This window comes from Panthera onca, chromosome B3 (assembly GCF_046562875.1).
Source record: "Panthera onca isolate mPanOnc1 chromosome B3, mPanOnc1 haplotype 2, whole genome shotgun sequence".
Lineage (NCBI taxonomy): Eukaryota > Metazoa > Chordata > Mammalia > Carnivora > Felidae > Panthera > Panthera onca.
Window position 1 is genome coordinate 120,835,503 of NC_138344.1, and position 16,971 is coordinate 120,852,473.

The window sequence follows — 16,971 nt, forward strand, 5'->3', positions numbered from 1 at the left end:
GGCTTTTAGGAAACGCTTTCCTGGCTGGATGAGGGGAGGGAAGATACCAGCCTGCTACTCAGGCTGTCATCCCCACCCCCACTCCCCGCCAGGAGGTGGAAACCTGAGGGCAGGAAGCACGCTGACAGTGGAAAGAGAGGAGCCTGGTCTTTGGTGACATCGCTGAGCTGCTCCACCACCCTCCCGAACGGTCCAAGCCCAGACTTCTTAATGAGGTAAGATAATTAAGCGGCTTTTTGATACAAGCTACTCTTTCACAGGTGCTCTATGCCTTGCAGCCCAAAGCATTCTTTTTATTTTTTTTAAGTTTATTTATTTATTTTGAGAGAAAGAGAGAGAGAAAGAGAGAGTGAGTACGAGAGTGGGAGGGGAGGGGCAGAGAGAGAGGGAGAGAGAGAATCCCAAACAGGCTCCGTGCTGGCAGCACAGAGCCTGACGCAGGGCTTGGACTCACAGACTGTGAGATCATGACCTAAACTGAAATCAAGAGTCAGACACTTAACGGACTGAGCCACCCAGGCACCCTCCAAAGGCGCCCTTCTGATACCCCAGCTGTGCTGGAATTTGTAGAGGATACAGAGACATCTAAACCTTGGTCTTGTCCTTCTATTCTCAAAGTTTACAGTCAAGGTGGGAAAACTAGCCATATATACATGTGTTCAATGTCCTTCCAAATTAAACAATTTAGCATATAGACAAGTTTTAAACTAAAAGTAACAGCAATTCCACTCCTGGGTATTTTTCCTCAGGAAATCCAAAGATACCTACTGAATTATATCACATGATACATAAAATGTAGTCATATCCTAAATGTTCAACAATGGGGGTTGAAGTTACAGCCCATATATACATACTGTGAAGTCAATCAACATGATGCTGCTGACCTACATTTAATGAAGAGGTTCTCTAGGCGACAATCAGAATAAAACAGATTATTATCTTGGTATTGCATAAATTCCCTCTTATGCATGCATAAAAGCATCTCTGAGTATAGGTTACATGTGAAGCTAGCTGTCAGCAGTGATTATCACTATATGGTTGGATTATGATTAATTTTTATTTTCTTTATACTTTTCTGTAACTTTTGTATTTGATTCAATGGACACATATTTCTTTTATAATGGTTCCACTAAGAATGTTTAGCAATGCAACTGATTAGTTAGCGTATATATCTAATAGAACACAGGGGAGAGCTTTTAAAAATCTACCATTTGCAGAACAGTATGGTATGAGGAAGTAGGATGAAGAATACCAAAAATACATCCACAGTCCCACACGCAGCTCATGGCTTCAAAGACCAAGTGCCTACTTGGGGAACTAAGACATACACAAATGAAATGGCCCCATCCAGCTATAGAATGATTGTGATATTCCCATCCTCCCCAGTGATATGATATATATTTTTTTATTATTTTTAATGTTTATTTATTTATATTTGAGAGAGAGAGAGAGAGAGAGAGGAACATGAGCGGGGGAGGGGCAGAGAGAGAGGGAGACAGAGAATCCCAAGCAGACTCTGCACTATCAGCACAGAGCCTGAGTGGGGCTCAAACTCATGAACCGTGAGATCATGACCGAGCTGATATCAAGAATTGGATGCTTAACTGACTGAGCCACCCATATATATATATAATATGTTGTAATATATAATGTATATACAATGTATATATTATATATAAATGCATTATATATAATGTATATAATATATATTATATATGTTTATATATATAAATATTGTATATATATTATATATATTTATTTGTATAGATATATAAATATTATATATATGTATATATGTGTATATGTGTGTGTGTGTGTATATATATATATATGTATATATATATATTTAATGTTTATTCATTTATTTCGAGAGTCAGAGAGCATGATCAGAGGAGGGGCAGAGAGAGAAGGAGTGAGAGAATCCCAAGCAGGTTCTGCCCTGTCAGCATGGAGCCTGACACAGGGCTCCATCTCACAAACTGTGAGATCATGACCTGGGCTGAAATCAAGAGTCAGTACTTCTTAACCGACTAAGCCACCCAGGCTCCCTGATAGGATACATATTGAAGCAAAACTGAATTTTAAGTATTTACCTTTTATGAAAGAAACTCTACACAAAATTTTTTGTATTAGATCTGGTGTAGACAGAGAAAGTAATTCAGGCATTATTGTATTTTTTTTTTAATGTTTATTCACTTTTGAGATACAGAGACAGAGTACGAGGGGGGGAAGGGCAGAGAGAAAGGGAGATGTGGAATCTGAAGCAGGCTTCAGGCTCTGAGATGTCAGCACAGAGCCTGTGCAGGGCTCGAACTCATGAACTGTGAGATCATGACCTGAGCCGAAATCGGACGTTTAATGGACTGAGCCACCCAGGTGCCTCTATAATTCAGGCCTTGTAAATAGCTTCTAAAAAATGCTTTCAGGCCTTTTAAGTTTTGCCTAGGAATTGTTTGCAAAGTCTGATTTAACACTTGGCCTGTAATATAGAACCTAATTCACACCAAAGCCCTTTGTATTTCTGCAGCATAAATACATCAGAGGGTCTCTCAATTTCTAGAATACTTCCAAATCATAAATACTGTTATCAGCTGAAACTCTCTGATTCTCTGATCAGCTCATCACTTACTTGGTGTGAGTCTGATGGTCCCAGCAGCACAGCTTAATTCCTGAATTTAACTCTCTTTGTCTGTTTCCCAGAATATTCTCGCAAAATAGGTAGCGTTCCAGCATCCCTTCGACTGGAACAGCATTAAGAAAAACTAAGGTTACATTTAACATTTGAGTACAGAAGAAGATGGTGAAGTCTGGCAGAAGATGTCAGCCTAAAATATGCCACTTTGGCATAAGGACTATTTTGAGCTAAAGACACCGTAAGAACAACAGATGCAGAAAGGTCAATGTGACCTCCCCTTTTTTCCTGAAGGCAGAAGTTAATGCTTCCATGTGAAGGATGCCCTCCCTACCCCAGGCGGAAAGAAACATTAACATCACCAGAGACAGAGGGTGGAAGCAGAGAGAAATCTGTACAAACAGACCTTGTTAAAATAACTCTTAGCCTCCTTTAGTCTCCCTATATATTTTACTTACTTTTCCACAATTGCTACTCTTTGTTCAATCTAGTCTATAAGCAGTTGGTCCGACCTGCCCTTGGGGCTTCATTTTCCTACGGAAGCTCCCACACACATGCAGAACTCTGTGTGCTTGTCTCCTGTTGATCTGTCTTACATCCATTTAGCTTTCAGAAGCAGCCAGAAACCCTGAGAAGGTAAAGTTATGCCTCCCCTTCTGTGCCCTATGCTTATTTACTAAAACTGTTGGTCGGACCACCCAAGATCTGGATAAGATCGATTCATCTCACATTCCTATGGTTGCCCCGACTCTGAACTGCTTCTGCTGAATTATTCAACTTTAGGAATCATTCTGCCATCCTGCTCATGTGGCCAGTGCTCCACACACCAAACCAGGCATTGGCCTCAAACCATTTCCCCAACGTGCAGAGGGGCAGGTGTGTGCTTGTATGTGTGTGTGCACATGTGTGGGTGCCTGTGTGTGTTAAAGGCTCTACTAAAAATCGGTGTATGGCCCTCTCACCTCTTTCCTCCCACCCCCAAAGGTGGGAACTGGGTTCTCTGTTTCGTTGCTTAGGTACCTGTTGGCCAGTGCCTTGACATCTCAACTTTTTTATTCATTCAGTCAGCAAATATTTGTTGAAGACCTACTACGTGCCAGGACCTGTGCTACGTGGTAGGGAGGAAAAACAGTCATGGTCCCTAACTTAGGAGCTCACAAGGTTTGTCAAAGACAAACCTTATTCAGGGGCACCTAGGTGGCCTCAGTCGGTTGAGTGTCCGATTCTTGATTTCAGCTCAGGTCATGATCCCTGGGTTGTGGGATCAAGCCCCGTGTCAGGCTCCATGCTTGGAGCCTGCTTAAGATTCTCTCTCTCTACCCCACTCCCCCACTCCCACATACTGTCTCTCTAAAAAAATAAATAAATAAACATTGGAAAGATAAACCTTATTCGAAGAATGACACCATCAAATATAGTTCCTCTAAGTGCTTTTTCCTAACTTCTTATTTTAAAATATTTTAGACTCACATAAATTCCACAGAATTCCTGTATACTCTTTGCCCAACTTCCTTCAATGGTAACATCCTACATAATTATGGTACAATCATCAAAACTAGGAAATTTACATGGATACTATACTATTAACTAAGCTATGGCCCTTACTAAATTTCTCTAAGTGCTTTTTATTACATTAATTCTTCAGTCAGTTGAGCCTCGGACTTCAGCTCAGGTCATGATCTCAAGGTTCGTGGGTTCAAGCCCTGCATTGGGCTCTGTGCTGACAGCTCAGAGTGGAGCCTGCTTCGGATTCTGTGTCTCCCTCTTTCTCTGCCCTTCCCCAGTTCACACTCTGTCTCTCTCTCCCTCAAAAATAAATAGGGTGCCTTGGTGGCTTAGTTGGTTAAGCTACTTACTTTGGTTTGGGTCATGATTTCACGGTTCATGAGTAGGAGCCCCACATCAGGCTCTGAGCCTGCTTCAGATTCTTTGTCTCCCCCTCTCACTCTGCTCCTCCCTCCTACTTTGTCTCTGTCTCTCTCTCTCTCTCTCTCTCTCTCTCTCCCCCCCCTCAAAAATAAATTTTAAAAAATCTAAAATTTTATTATATTAATTCTTCAATAACAATCATAGGAAGTAAATACTATCATCATTCATTGTATAGATGCAGAAACTGAGATTCGGTACAGTTATAGTTGGCTGAAGATCCCAGTTTGCAAGAGGCAGAGTGAAGGATGCAAACCCAGCAGCACGGCTGTACGGGATCTACTCCTGGTCCCTGAACTGTACCACCTATTAATGTGAGCCCAGCTAGCCAAAGCAGGAGTTCTTGTCCAAACCTGAAGAAACTTACTATCCTAGCACTACAAGAAAATGGCTAAGGAGGTAGTAGAACTTGTAAGGCTTGGATGCCATCTTTAGAGCCAAAACATTGGCTTCCAACATCAAAGTTTGCTTCCATAGCAAAGGCTTCCCAAAGGAAATTACTGTTGCAAGGACTGCGGATGAAACAATGTTCTTTGGGATAACAAAGGCTGACTTTCAAACATTTCCCTCTGGTGGAAAATAACTTCAGTGGATACATTTTGACTCTCCAAAGGAAGTTTCTTTGTTAAGAAACTGTAAGAAATGCAGGTGCAGTTAAGGCACAGCCAAAACAAAGGCTTCAGAAAACACGGACTTCCTCTCAAAATCAATCCCTTCCCAATAGTCTCACTCCCACATAACTCAAACCCAAATGAAATATGCCTTCATGAGTCCCTCTACAGTGGAATCATTTGAGATTAGGTTGGGTGTGCTCTCCTCTGTAAGTGTCCTTCCTCTGATTACAAGCAGATAGCCTGCCCCTTTGGAACAGCTTACTTTCTGGATTTTGCAAAGCAGAAGGCAAAAGAGCTTCTAGTCAATGCCTTCTTGGCTATTTGGGGGTGAGGGTGGGGGGCAAGAACTAAGGAAATGTAGGGAAGAGCCGTGTTCTACCTACATCGGGAGGGGAACGTGAGTAGCCAAGGGCAGAAGAGAATCCCCCCAGACTGCGATGGGAGAATGACACCTCTTTCTGGCAAGATCTGAAGGGAGAGATGGCTGTCTGGTACACCTAGGGGTTCTGAGCCCCAGGCACCAAGGCTTCTCAAGTGTCCCTTACCCCAGATGTGACATAGGGGCAGAGGCCTAAAGGGAACATGTAACTGAGACACAGGGGTCTCAGAGTGGCCAGTGGGATGGAGACTGGCAGAGTATTTCAGATGAGGTTTTAGTGTTAAGGTTTTAAGGTCTTTGTATAACCTGGAGAAGGCGGGGTGTTGTGGGGAAGACACAATAACCACTGACATTTGGGGCCCTGGGTGGCTCAGTCAGCTAAGCATCAGACTCTTAATTTTGGCTCAGGTCATGATCTCATGGTTATGAGATTGTGCCCCACGTCGGGGAGCCTACTTGAGATTCTCTTCCTCTCTCTCTGCCCCTCCCCCCACAAAAGAGTAATTAATTAATTAATTAATTAGTTAATTAAAACAACCACTGAAATCTAACTTCCCTGAGTAGGGGAAGGGTTAACATTAGCCAGGGAGACATAAAGGACCTTCAGGGAGAGAGGATACAGCTACAAGCGGCTGCAGAGTTTGGGAAAAAAGAAAATAAGGTAAACATGTTTCAGACCTGCCTGGGCTATATGCCATGCGTGGAGTTTCACAAACTTTCTGATAAGGTCCCAATAAAAAGCCAGGGGCAAAAATCCTCAGCGGTGACCCAGTCGGGACCCCTCTCTCTTGAGAGCTTTATACTTTCCCTCAATAAACTCTATCGCTTTGCTCAATCTCTGTTGTCCATGAAATTCATTCTTTGGCTCCGTGAGACAAGGACCAGCGTCTCCCCTCCTCTCCTGTAACACCACCAATTCAACAGGTGGGATGAACCCAGGTTGACTCTAAGAATACAAAGAAATGTAACATTCTGGAACATCTGAGTTTGTGGACTACCATTCACACCAACCAGATCCATCCATCCATTTGCCCATCTGCCAAATAGTTACAGAGCTTCCACTGTGTGCCATACACAGAGACGGGGACATGGTGGTTCCCAGACTTCCAGGGCTCCTGCACTCGGAGATGTCCACCCCAAACCAAGGAGAGGCCGCTACAGTGTCGCTGATAGTAAGAGATGGCACCAGGACGTGGTATAGGCATCATAAATGACCCATACAGCACTCGTATTCTTTCACTGTTAAGTTATGCATAATGGATCAAGTTTCAAAATTATGCACCTAGGGATTTATTCCAATGAAATTACCATGGGCGGACGCCATGACTTTGCTAGAATAATGTTTGTCTTACTGTTATAATAGCAAACCCCTAAAAACAGAAAAAATAGGTTAAATATATAACGATACATCTACTCTTTGGAACACTATAAAAATTATACAGCTCTGAGCAAATATGATCATGTTTTTGTAATAATGACATAAATGTATATGTGTAAACATGTGTTGCATGTATAGGACGGGAGCACCGGGAGGATATATGACAGTATATCAAAAGTAGATATTTCTGGGGCGCCTGGGTGGCTCAGTCGGTTGAGCATCTGACTTTGGCTCAGGTCATGATCTCGCAGTTTGTGGGTTTGAGCCCCACGTCGGGTTCTGTGCTGACAGCTCAGAGCCTGGAGCCTGCTTTGGATTCTGTGTGTCTCTCTCTGCCCCTCCCCGCTCATGCTCTGTTTCTGTCTCAAAAATAAATATAAACATTAAAAAAAAAAGTAGATATTTCTTCCAGGGTTGCATATGACCTTTATGGACCTTAGGCACTTTTGCCTTCATAGACTTCTTCCCCCATAAAAAAAGTTAAAAATTATATTTCATAATAGCATTAGTATTAAGATGAATATGGTCCAGGCTGGATTCATTGTTATATGTTCATTATTATTATATTCATGTTTTCTTCTCATTTTAAGAGAAATAAAACTGAAAATATTCATAGTCCCCAGGTTCTGTGCCCCCAGGGGCTATCGGATGCATTGACCCTCATTTCTGAGTAATGGGATTATCTGACTTTTCTTTCCTATTTGCCTACCTGCATTTTCTGAATTTTCAATACCTAAGATTTATTCTTTTATTATAAAAAAAAAATTTGAACAAGACATTGGTAAACATAAATAAATGGCCCATTGTGTGTAATGCTAGCATACAAAACTCAGAGCAAATGCAGCTTCTGGGGTCAACACCCTCCGGGACTTGAAAGGATCGCACTGGATGCAGCTTGGATCCATGGTGCTGATGTAGCCCATCGAATGACTTCCCGCTAGAACCAACCCACGGGACAAAACCTCTGGTGTTCAGAACGAAGCAGCTCCCTGGCTTGCCCAAGAGAATGGGCCCACACCTTGTCCTTTACACACAAAGATGATGCCACCAACCCACATTGGCTCTATGTCTCCAGGGGCGGAGATGGTTTGTCATGTTCCAGCCACACTCTCTGGCCCAGTCTGACAAGCATTTAGACAAGAGGGCAGGCTCAGTAACTGTGCAAAGGCACTAGCCGGCCCTTCTACAGTCTCATTCACGGCACCAATGCATCATAAACTTGCCAAACTATGACATTTGCCAAAACTTAATAGGTTTGGTTTTATAAAGTGAGCCTTTCAAGCATGGATTTTTAATTTATACACTCGTTTATTTATTCATGTGTTCAGTGAATATTGATTAACCATCCACTCTGTGCCAGGCACAATTCTCAGAGCAGGCGACACAGCGGTGAGCCAGACAGACGCAGTCCCTGTTCTCATGTTGCTGGAAAGAGGGATACTGAACAAGGTACAGAGATGCTTGAAAAGAGAGAAGCAATGGCTGTGTTGAGAATGTGTGTAGCAAGGGGACTGCACCCAGTCTAAGGAGTTGAGGATCCAGCCTTCCGAAGGAATGGAAGTTTAAACTCAGACATAGAAGGTAAGTAGGAGTGCGCCAAGCAGGGAAACGGGAGGGGCAGGAGGAGGAACAATGTACCAGACGAATGCCCAGAATGTAAGACTAGTGTCTGTGAGTCCTAAGGAGTTGAAGACATCCAAAAGGGTTGATGAGTGTGGCAGAAGATTGGGTTAGCGCGGCAGACGGGCCAGATGTGAAGGACCATTTTATTTAGGTCCAGTTTGGGAGCTGGAACTACATACTTACTCCAATGGGAAGCCATCTCAGAGCCTTAAGCAAAGGAGTGCTTTGGTGTGGTGAGTGGCCCTTGCGTCCCTGGTGATGGCTGTTTTATCACATGAACCCTAGGATCAGACTTACTCCAGCCTAAACAACTGAAAGAAACAGAGATGTGCACTGGACCTCTGTGCTTCCCACACTCTCCATCCCAGTGTTTAGAACCATACAAACAAGGAAAACTTAAAATAAAATGGGACTGTGGGAGGAATCCCTCACTGCCCTACATACTAGAGCTTTGTAATTCTTGACTCTTCCAGCACACATCTTCCAACTTTTTCTTCTTTTAGACGATCTTAACTCCTCTTAGCTATTTGAATTTCCATATGCATTTTAGAATCAGCTTGCCCATTTCCACAAGATAAAACCTGCTAGTATTCTTATTGGGGTTACACTGAATCTAAAGATTGATTTGGAGAGAAATGACATCTTTGAAGTGCTGAGTCTTCCTATCTATGAACATGGTCTAGCCCTCCAAGTACTCGGGTTTTTTTTTCATTTCTTTCAATAATGTTATGCTGTTTGCAGTGAAGAAGTCGTGCACGTGTTTTGTTAAATCTGTTCCTGGATATGCAATGTTTTTAGGGGATTATAATGGGGAAATACTAAAAATATATTAATTAAAGGAAATAATGTCTGAGAAAAATACTTTGCAAAATGTAAAACTTTATACAAACTTGAGACCTTCTTTCTCACCAACATTACTGAACACATCGTTGTGGAAAGCCAGCCTACGTCCCCCTGTAAGGCATTTTTCCCAGTATCTATTGATTAACTGAGATGCTGAGGCTATACAACCCAAACAGCCAAAAAAAGTGACATCAGAGGCCAAGAGGAGAGTTACTGGCCTAGAATAAACTCAGAAAAAACAAAACAAAACAAAACAACGAGTTCTCAATCTGAATTTTAATTTTACTCAACAGCCACCAGATGGCCTAGGGAGGGGGGGCAGTTTTTCAAAAAGCACATCATTCATTTCAAAACTCAGCAACTGGATACACTCCGTACAAGATGTCACTCAATCTATGAGCTCCTGATACTGTTGCTGAAAATTAGTCTAGACCAGTGATCAGTGGGAGCTAACGTCCTACTTCCATCTTCAGAGAAATTCTCATCTGCAGAACAGACGAAGGCCAAGCCTGGCCTCTTCCTGGGAACAGTCCCTGGCAATGCCAATGTCCTCACTTTCGGTGCCTCTAGTGACACTCACACCCCCTTCTCTGAGCCCAGCCTCCACCTGCCAAGCCCTGCCTGTCACTGACACAGCTCTGCTTCTCACCACTTTCCACTAATCTGGAGGAGGAAACAGCCAGGAATCAAGTTTTGGGGACATTAAGACTGTCTCTAAAACACACAAAAAAGAGAAAGACTTTGCTGTTATTTACCCCCACACCATTCCATCGCAGGGTGTTGGATCCCCCCTCCCTTGATCAATGTAGCAATAATTAATATTCATTGAATCAACAAATATTTATTGAGCACCTACCATGTTCCGGGCAGTACTTTAAGCACCAGAGATACAGCAATGAACAGCACAACAGAAGGCCCTGCCTTCTTGCAACTTACATTATTTGGGTTGGGGGGGGTGCAAGAGGGGTGTCTGTACCCCTAGGGATGGGGAAAAACAACAGGGAACAGGACCATCAGCTACAAATCAAAAGGATTTTAAAAGCCTGAAGGCTTAGTTTGGGTTCCCCCAAAAGCGGGCCCTAAGATAAGGATTTGAGAGTGGGTTGCTTATTGAGGAAGTGATCCCGGGAAGCATAGGTGAGTAAACGGGGAAGTGACAGCGAAGAAGGAAAGCCATAAATAGTTTGTTAATAAGACAGTTACCACTGTGGGCAACTGAGGCTCAGCCCTGGAGGACCCTCGTAGAGACTGTATAGAACATGCCTCAAAAGTATCCCACTGAGGGGCAAGGAAGCTCAGGGGTTTGCCCACTCACTCCATCCTCATGAGTCAAGGGTACTGCTCAGGGTCTTAACTCCCTGGCACCTCCCACAGAGACAGAAGGAGGCCATGTAGAGTCATAGAACTGCCCACAGGTGACCTCTGAAATGAGGGACGGGGATGCAGGTATAGCACTGGGAGCATATGCTGCCCCCAACCATCCTGTTCCCTATTATAAGCCTAGAACCTAGTGGGGTTTCAGGTACATAGTAGGCACTCAACAAATATTAGTTGAGTAATTGGGTGTTTTATTATCTGGGTATGTCTTTAAAGCTATTCCAACGTCAGCAGGAGAGAGGGCCCCGGATGTGAACCTGGAACTAGTGGGCTCAAAGCACATGAAGCTGTGTGACCTTGGGTGCGTCCCTTCCTCTTCCTGATCAGTCTTCACAGTCATAAAACAGAGACTAACACCTGCCTTGCCTGCCTGGTCAGATTGCGATAAGAAGCCAACCAGAGAAACGCCGTCAAAGAGCTTGGGAGAATCAGACTAGGTTAGAACTATTTTTCTTGTGCAAAGAGCCTGGACTATGGAATGAGATCTGCAAAAGGAGATTTTGGTCAAGTAAGTTCTCTGAGTCTGTTTCCTCGCTTATAAAAGAGGCACAGTGATAACCAGACCACAACATGTCTCAGAGTGCTGTTCTGAGGCTCAAAAGGCAGGATAAGGGCTGCAGCGGGCTCCATTCCCTTCTGCATGTACACAAAAATGACAACGAAGGGATGTGGATTGTTAAGGGGGAGGTGGGTCATAAACCCACGATGACAAAGCAACAGGAAAGGAAATGATATCAACCAAATTTCTGGAATCAGGAAAGTAGATGGCCCATTAGCAAATGGCTTAGCTAGTAGGGAAAATCGAGTACTAAAATAATGCTGGGGAAAGCTAAGAAGGAACGTAGCTTGCCCCAACATGAGGCATCAGCCACCTCTGGAAGGGAGGGTGGAGATGAACAACGACAGGAAGACTGGCTGAAAGGCTATATGAGAAGGCAGGGTGCTAAGCCCCTGCCCAACCCTGGCAGAAACTCTGGGGGTGGGTGTAGCCATTTGGGCTGCGAGCCCCCGGCGCTCAGACACATGCTCAAGTTTGAGAATACTGCTGTGGCACATCCATCAAATGCTATCAAGATGCTGTGTTGTTCCTGACTGTTGAAGCCTTGGAACCTGACCACTTCATGTGGTCTCTCCCACAGCCTGTCTGTGACAGATGAGAACAGGCCAGGCCACCCCTCTCTCTCATCTCCAGGGATGCCTCAACTGTCCCATCATTTACTTCCTGTCTCTCCCTGCAGCACAAAGGGATGGAACAAGAGTCCCTTGTGAACCAGAAAGAACATGAATGTCGAGATATCCTTAAAGGGTTTCATCTAGAGTCTGTTTGCACCTGCTGGGCTGACTCTGTGGCAGCTAAAATGCCCAAGCTGCAGAACTAATGGTCCCAGAGGGACCATGACCCCCAAGAGAAGGGAGGACAGGGCTAAAATCTCAGAACCCAGCCCCAAATATGGTGTTTACTTATTCTCTGCCTCCTGCAATAATAGAGTGTTATTTCATTGCAGGCAGATGCAACATAATGAGCCCATTGTGTGCTGATCTGAAGCACATATGTCACCCATTCGTCTTGCTGCCTGACTGGGCGCTCTGCCCTGTTCACAGGAAACCTTCCTGTTAGCCAAGCACCGTGTAAGCCTGATCATTGCCCTTCACCAGGGGAGGATCCACCAGAACCACCAGAAGCACTGCCTTCCCTTCCTCCACACCATGGGACAGCAAGGGCATTCTAGCTACTCCTCACTCCCATGGCCTTCATGGCCCTAACCAGCCCCCCAAAGCACCACCAAGCCCACTGTGGCCAGCTGCTGCCCATTGTTCCCCTGGGAACTCATCCCAAGGGTACATACAGCCCAGTGGGCAGCCCAATGGGGCAAGGGCACTCTTGGGAGGCAGTAGCACCCAGGGGTTAAGAGAAGAGACTCAGCAAGGCCTGGGTTCAAATCCTGCCTCTGCCACTTGGCACAGGTATGAACTTGGGCATGTCGGTTCCCCTCTTCTGGCTGCCATTTCCCCCCATACAATGGGGGTGCTAAGAACAACCTTCCTCTAGGGGCGCTGTGAGGACAAAATCAGTTCACAATTATAAAGCCCTTAACACAGAGCCACAGGCCAAATGAGGGCTGGATGAGTGTTTGTACTTGGTGGAGGTGGTGGTGGTGGTTGATGAGGAAACAGACTCCCTAAAAGCTCCCTGGAAAGCAACTAAGGGCGGAAGATGAAAAGCAGGCATTAACTGCAGGCTGAACAGAGGCCAGGAAGGCCCTGGTCACAGAGAAAGCTTGCAATCCGTGAGGGGCCCCATCACACACTGCGGTCCCAGGGCAACTTCACGTGGCCGCTTGCTTTGTATGCTGACACAAGCAAGCCACAGGGCCAGTGGGAAGACCAAAGTGGAAAATCTAAGCGGAAACTCTTTGTCAAGCGGAAAAGCACTAAACAAACGGATGCTTTCCTCCTTCCTTCGGTTGCCAACATCCTTGTCCTATCTACGAGATTCTCATAGGCCCACGTGGAAGACCACTTCTTTCCCAAAACCTGTGATTCTACACCAGGCATCACAACGGGGGACTTGTAACACGGATCTGGTGGGTAGAGACTCCAGATGCTGTTAAACATCCTACCGAGCACAGGGGAGGCCCCACAACGAGGAATTATGCAGCCCCAAATACCAATAGTGCATAAAGCCAAACATTGTTGCCCCGATTAAAACAAACCTCTCCCTTCTCTATGCTCTTCAAAAACCTTGTTTGAGCTTGTGTTGGGGCATTGGCCTGACTCTGCCAGGTACTCTAGTTACATCTGGTGGCCTCCTGCTACAGCAGAGAGGACATGGGCTCTGCCTCCTGGCTCAGCCACCCCCAGCTAGAGCCCAGAAACAGTCACTCAGCTTCTCCGAGACCATTTCCTCATTCGAAAAATGGAAATTAGAATCCATATTTGCAAGCGTATGGGAAGGATTACATAGAATTCTGTGTAGAACCCCTGACACATGGTAAGTTCTCAACAAGTTACAGGGATGTGTCTGTCTCACTAGATACAACCCGGAAGGCCAAGTTATGTCCTGCAGATATGCCCGCTTCACCTGCAGCATCTTAGGCTCTGCCACACACACAGTAGGCGCTCAGAAATAGTGGAACGAAAGTGAAGTCTTCCCTGGAAGCTAAGGATTAAGAAATAAACCCGGCCCATCTCACGGACCGACTTCCCCAAACGTTACACGATTTTGATCGAGTCTTCAGGATACACAAACATCTCAGCCTCTTGTTTCTCCCTGTCACCAAGTCTCAGGCCCTTGGTGAGCAGGCAGGCTGAAACTGGCCTTTTGATTCTTTCTGGGACCAGAGTCTTGGCCACTGCGTGGGAATGGCTACAGCAGCCCCGCTCTTCCTAACTGACCAACTCCATAACTTGCCACTAGCCAAACACCTGCTATAGCTCGTGGAGAACAAAGTCAAAGGAAAGGCCAGTTTCCTAACAGGAGGGGTGCAAGTCTGGAGGAGTATGATTTGCCTGGAAAATGAGAGAAGTCATCCTCCAGTCCTTCAGATCCACACCCAGTCCCCACCCAGCTACTGACACACACCGGCCCCGCCCGCTCGGCCACACCCTGAGGCAAACGTGAAAATACCCTCTCTACCTCCTGCCACTGCAAAGTTTTCAGACGCTCCTCTACGACCCCATTTCCCCTGATAGAGAAGACATCAGGAAAGGTATACGGGGCCAGGAGGGAGACCTGACTGCAAATGCAATCCCTACCTCTAACTGGCTGTAATTCAAAGTCCTGCTGGCTCCCTAAGCCTCAGTTTCCCATCTGTGAAATGAAACCCGGAAAGCTCTCTAAGGGGCTTTCTGACTGTGATATTCTGTGCTCTTTCTACGGCCAGTCATGGCATGTCTCCCACAGAGACCCACTGAATGCCATGCAGACATGTCCTGAGCCATCGCAAGTGCAGCCCTTACTGTTCTCACAGGCCAGGCTCTCCTATAACTACAGGAGGTAGCCCGCAGAAAATGGCAGGGGAGACACAGCTCCCCCACTGTTGAAGTCCTTTGCAATGGACACAATGAATCCTGTCCCTTCACAGCCCCCCGAGGCCAGGCCAGGCTGCCCAGGAAGTATCAGGCAGGGACTCAGATGCAAAGATAACATGGTAACACAGACACTTTGCCAGCTCACAGGGATCCAGGCCAAAAATAGATAATGCTTATACCAAGCATATATCACGACTGCTAGGTGTCTAAGAGCTGACTGTCCCAGGTACAACACTGTTCTTAGCTGCTTCCTCCACATCCCTTAGTAAAAGGAAACTAGATACAACCATTAAGTGAAAGAGAACTCCGCTCCAAATCCCCTCGTCTGTTTTATCCCTGAATCCCCCTTCCCTCCAGACGCCCAGTACTCTCACTGTTTGGGTCCTATCAGCTCCGGGGTGTCCTCTGACACACAGAGCACCTCATGTCACCTCCACTCACCTCCACAGAGCTTTCTTCACTATGTAGATGGAGCACAATGCCACCGCCTGCCAGCTTCCCTGCACTCTGGGCTACGGGGTAGGTGCTGGGCGGCAAAGGGGAAAGAATATGAGATCTGGACTTGGAGTCCCAGCTGTACTGACTTGGACAAATTATAATCCTTAACCTCCTTGCATCTCAGCGTGCTCGTCAATAAACTGGTGTCAGCAAAACTCACTCCGTAAGGGTGTCCTGGGGATTAAATGAAACGGCATGTGAAGTGCCTGACCTACACTAGGTGCTCAGAACAGGCACTCTTTCTACAGGGAATTCACCAACTTGCTGAATAACGCAGTTCCAGGCACGAAACAAGCACAGTTTGAGAAAGAGGTGATTTAAAACCAGAAGTTCTCTTGGCACTTTCCTTGAAGTGAATTGGCTTCTCTTTGGATTAAGGAAGAGCTAGCTGACTTGCTCTTCTCTAAGAATTTTGCATTTGATCGGATGGACGCCGCGTCCATGGAGAGTTCTGCTGTTGTCACGAGAACCCCAAGGGCAGACACACCCAGATTCGGTTTTTGGGTTGTCTGAAGCAAATCACTTCCCTAGCCAGACCAGACTGTACTGGTTTGCAGGTCCAGCTATACCTGAGAACCACCTGGGGAGCTTTTCCATCTTATGGTCTGCCAGCCCCTTCCCAGACCCCTGTCACCAGAGTCTCTGCTGGGTGGAGCCCGGATATCAGTACTTCTAAGAGCTCTCTGGATGATTCTAATGTGAGACCCCTAGACCAGGAGATCTCCAAGATCCCTCTCTGGCATCCTGGTGCCAACAACAACGTATGATTCAGAGGAGACACTCAGTACACAGTTGATGAATAAGTTAGTGAAAATTCGGATTCACCTTTTTTTGCTATGTCCCTATTTACAATGTATGAGGTAAAAGAAAAAAAAAAAAAACCAAACAGTTGAACTGCAAATAAGAATTCTAGAACAGTGCTCTCCAATAGAGAGTTCTGCAATGCTGGAAATGTTCTATAATCTGTGCTGTTCAGCACAGTAGCCACAAGTCCCATATGGCTATCGAGCACTTGAAATGTGGCTAGTGTGATGGAGAAACTGAATTTTTTTGTTATGTAATGTTAAGTAAATAGCCATGTGTGACCTCTAGCCACCATATTGGGCAGTGCAGACATGCATACATACAGTCTGCCTTTCAGAAACATACCTATAGTGTGCCCCTCTATGCCCTTCTTCTGATAACAGTGCCCTATTTTCATTTAGGGCATTCCTCTGCCCCCACTGCCTGAGGTCTTTTGGGAGCAGCTAATGAAGTTGCTCTGGCCTTTTCCAGCCAAAGGGTGGGCCCAGAACCCAAGCTCAGTCAACCAGACTCTCCTCTCCAGGAATTTGACTCTAGCTTCAGTGTCGCAAGAAAATGAATTGGAGCAGATTGATACCAACGTTGATTCCCCAAGACACTGCATATTAGTTTCCAGAACATTAATCCCAAGAGTGACAATAACAAGTGAGATATGATGTGACCTAGGTGTCATTATCATCATCATCATCCCTGTCATCATCCAAGTACATCATCAGTAGCTAGCAGCCCTGACATGCCAGCCCCTAAACTAGGTAGGTAAGTTGCCCAGCCTCCCTGTGCATCATTTCTTCCTGTGTAAAATGGAAATTAACTCATTCTTAATTTCTTCCAGAAATTGTCTTTGTGAAGACAGCAAAAGAGATAT

General features: G+C 45.4%; 1 long non-coding RNA gene across 1 annotated transcript in view; it reads right to left on the reverse strand.

Moving 5' to 3' along the window:
• Positions 1 to 478: 478 nt before the first annotated feature.
• Positions 479 to 16,971, reverse strand: part of LOC132670126 (uncharacterized) — a 277,363-nt gene continuing 260,870 nt past the window's right edge. The window contains exon 7 of the long non-coding RNA XR_014137843.1: positions 479 to 537. This is a non-coding gene — a long non-coding RNA (uncharacterized LOC132670126). The remainder of the gene's footprint in view (positions 538 to 16,971) is intronic.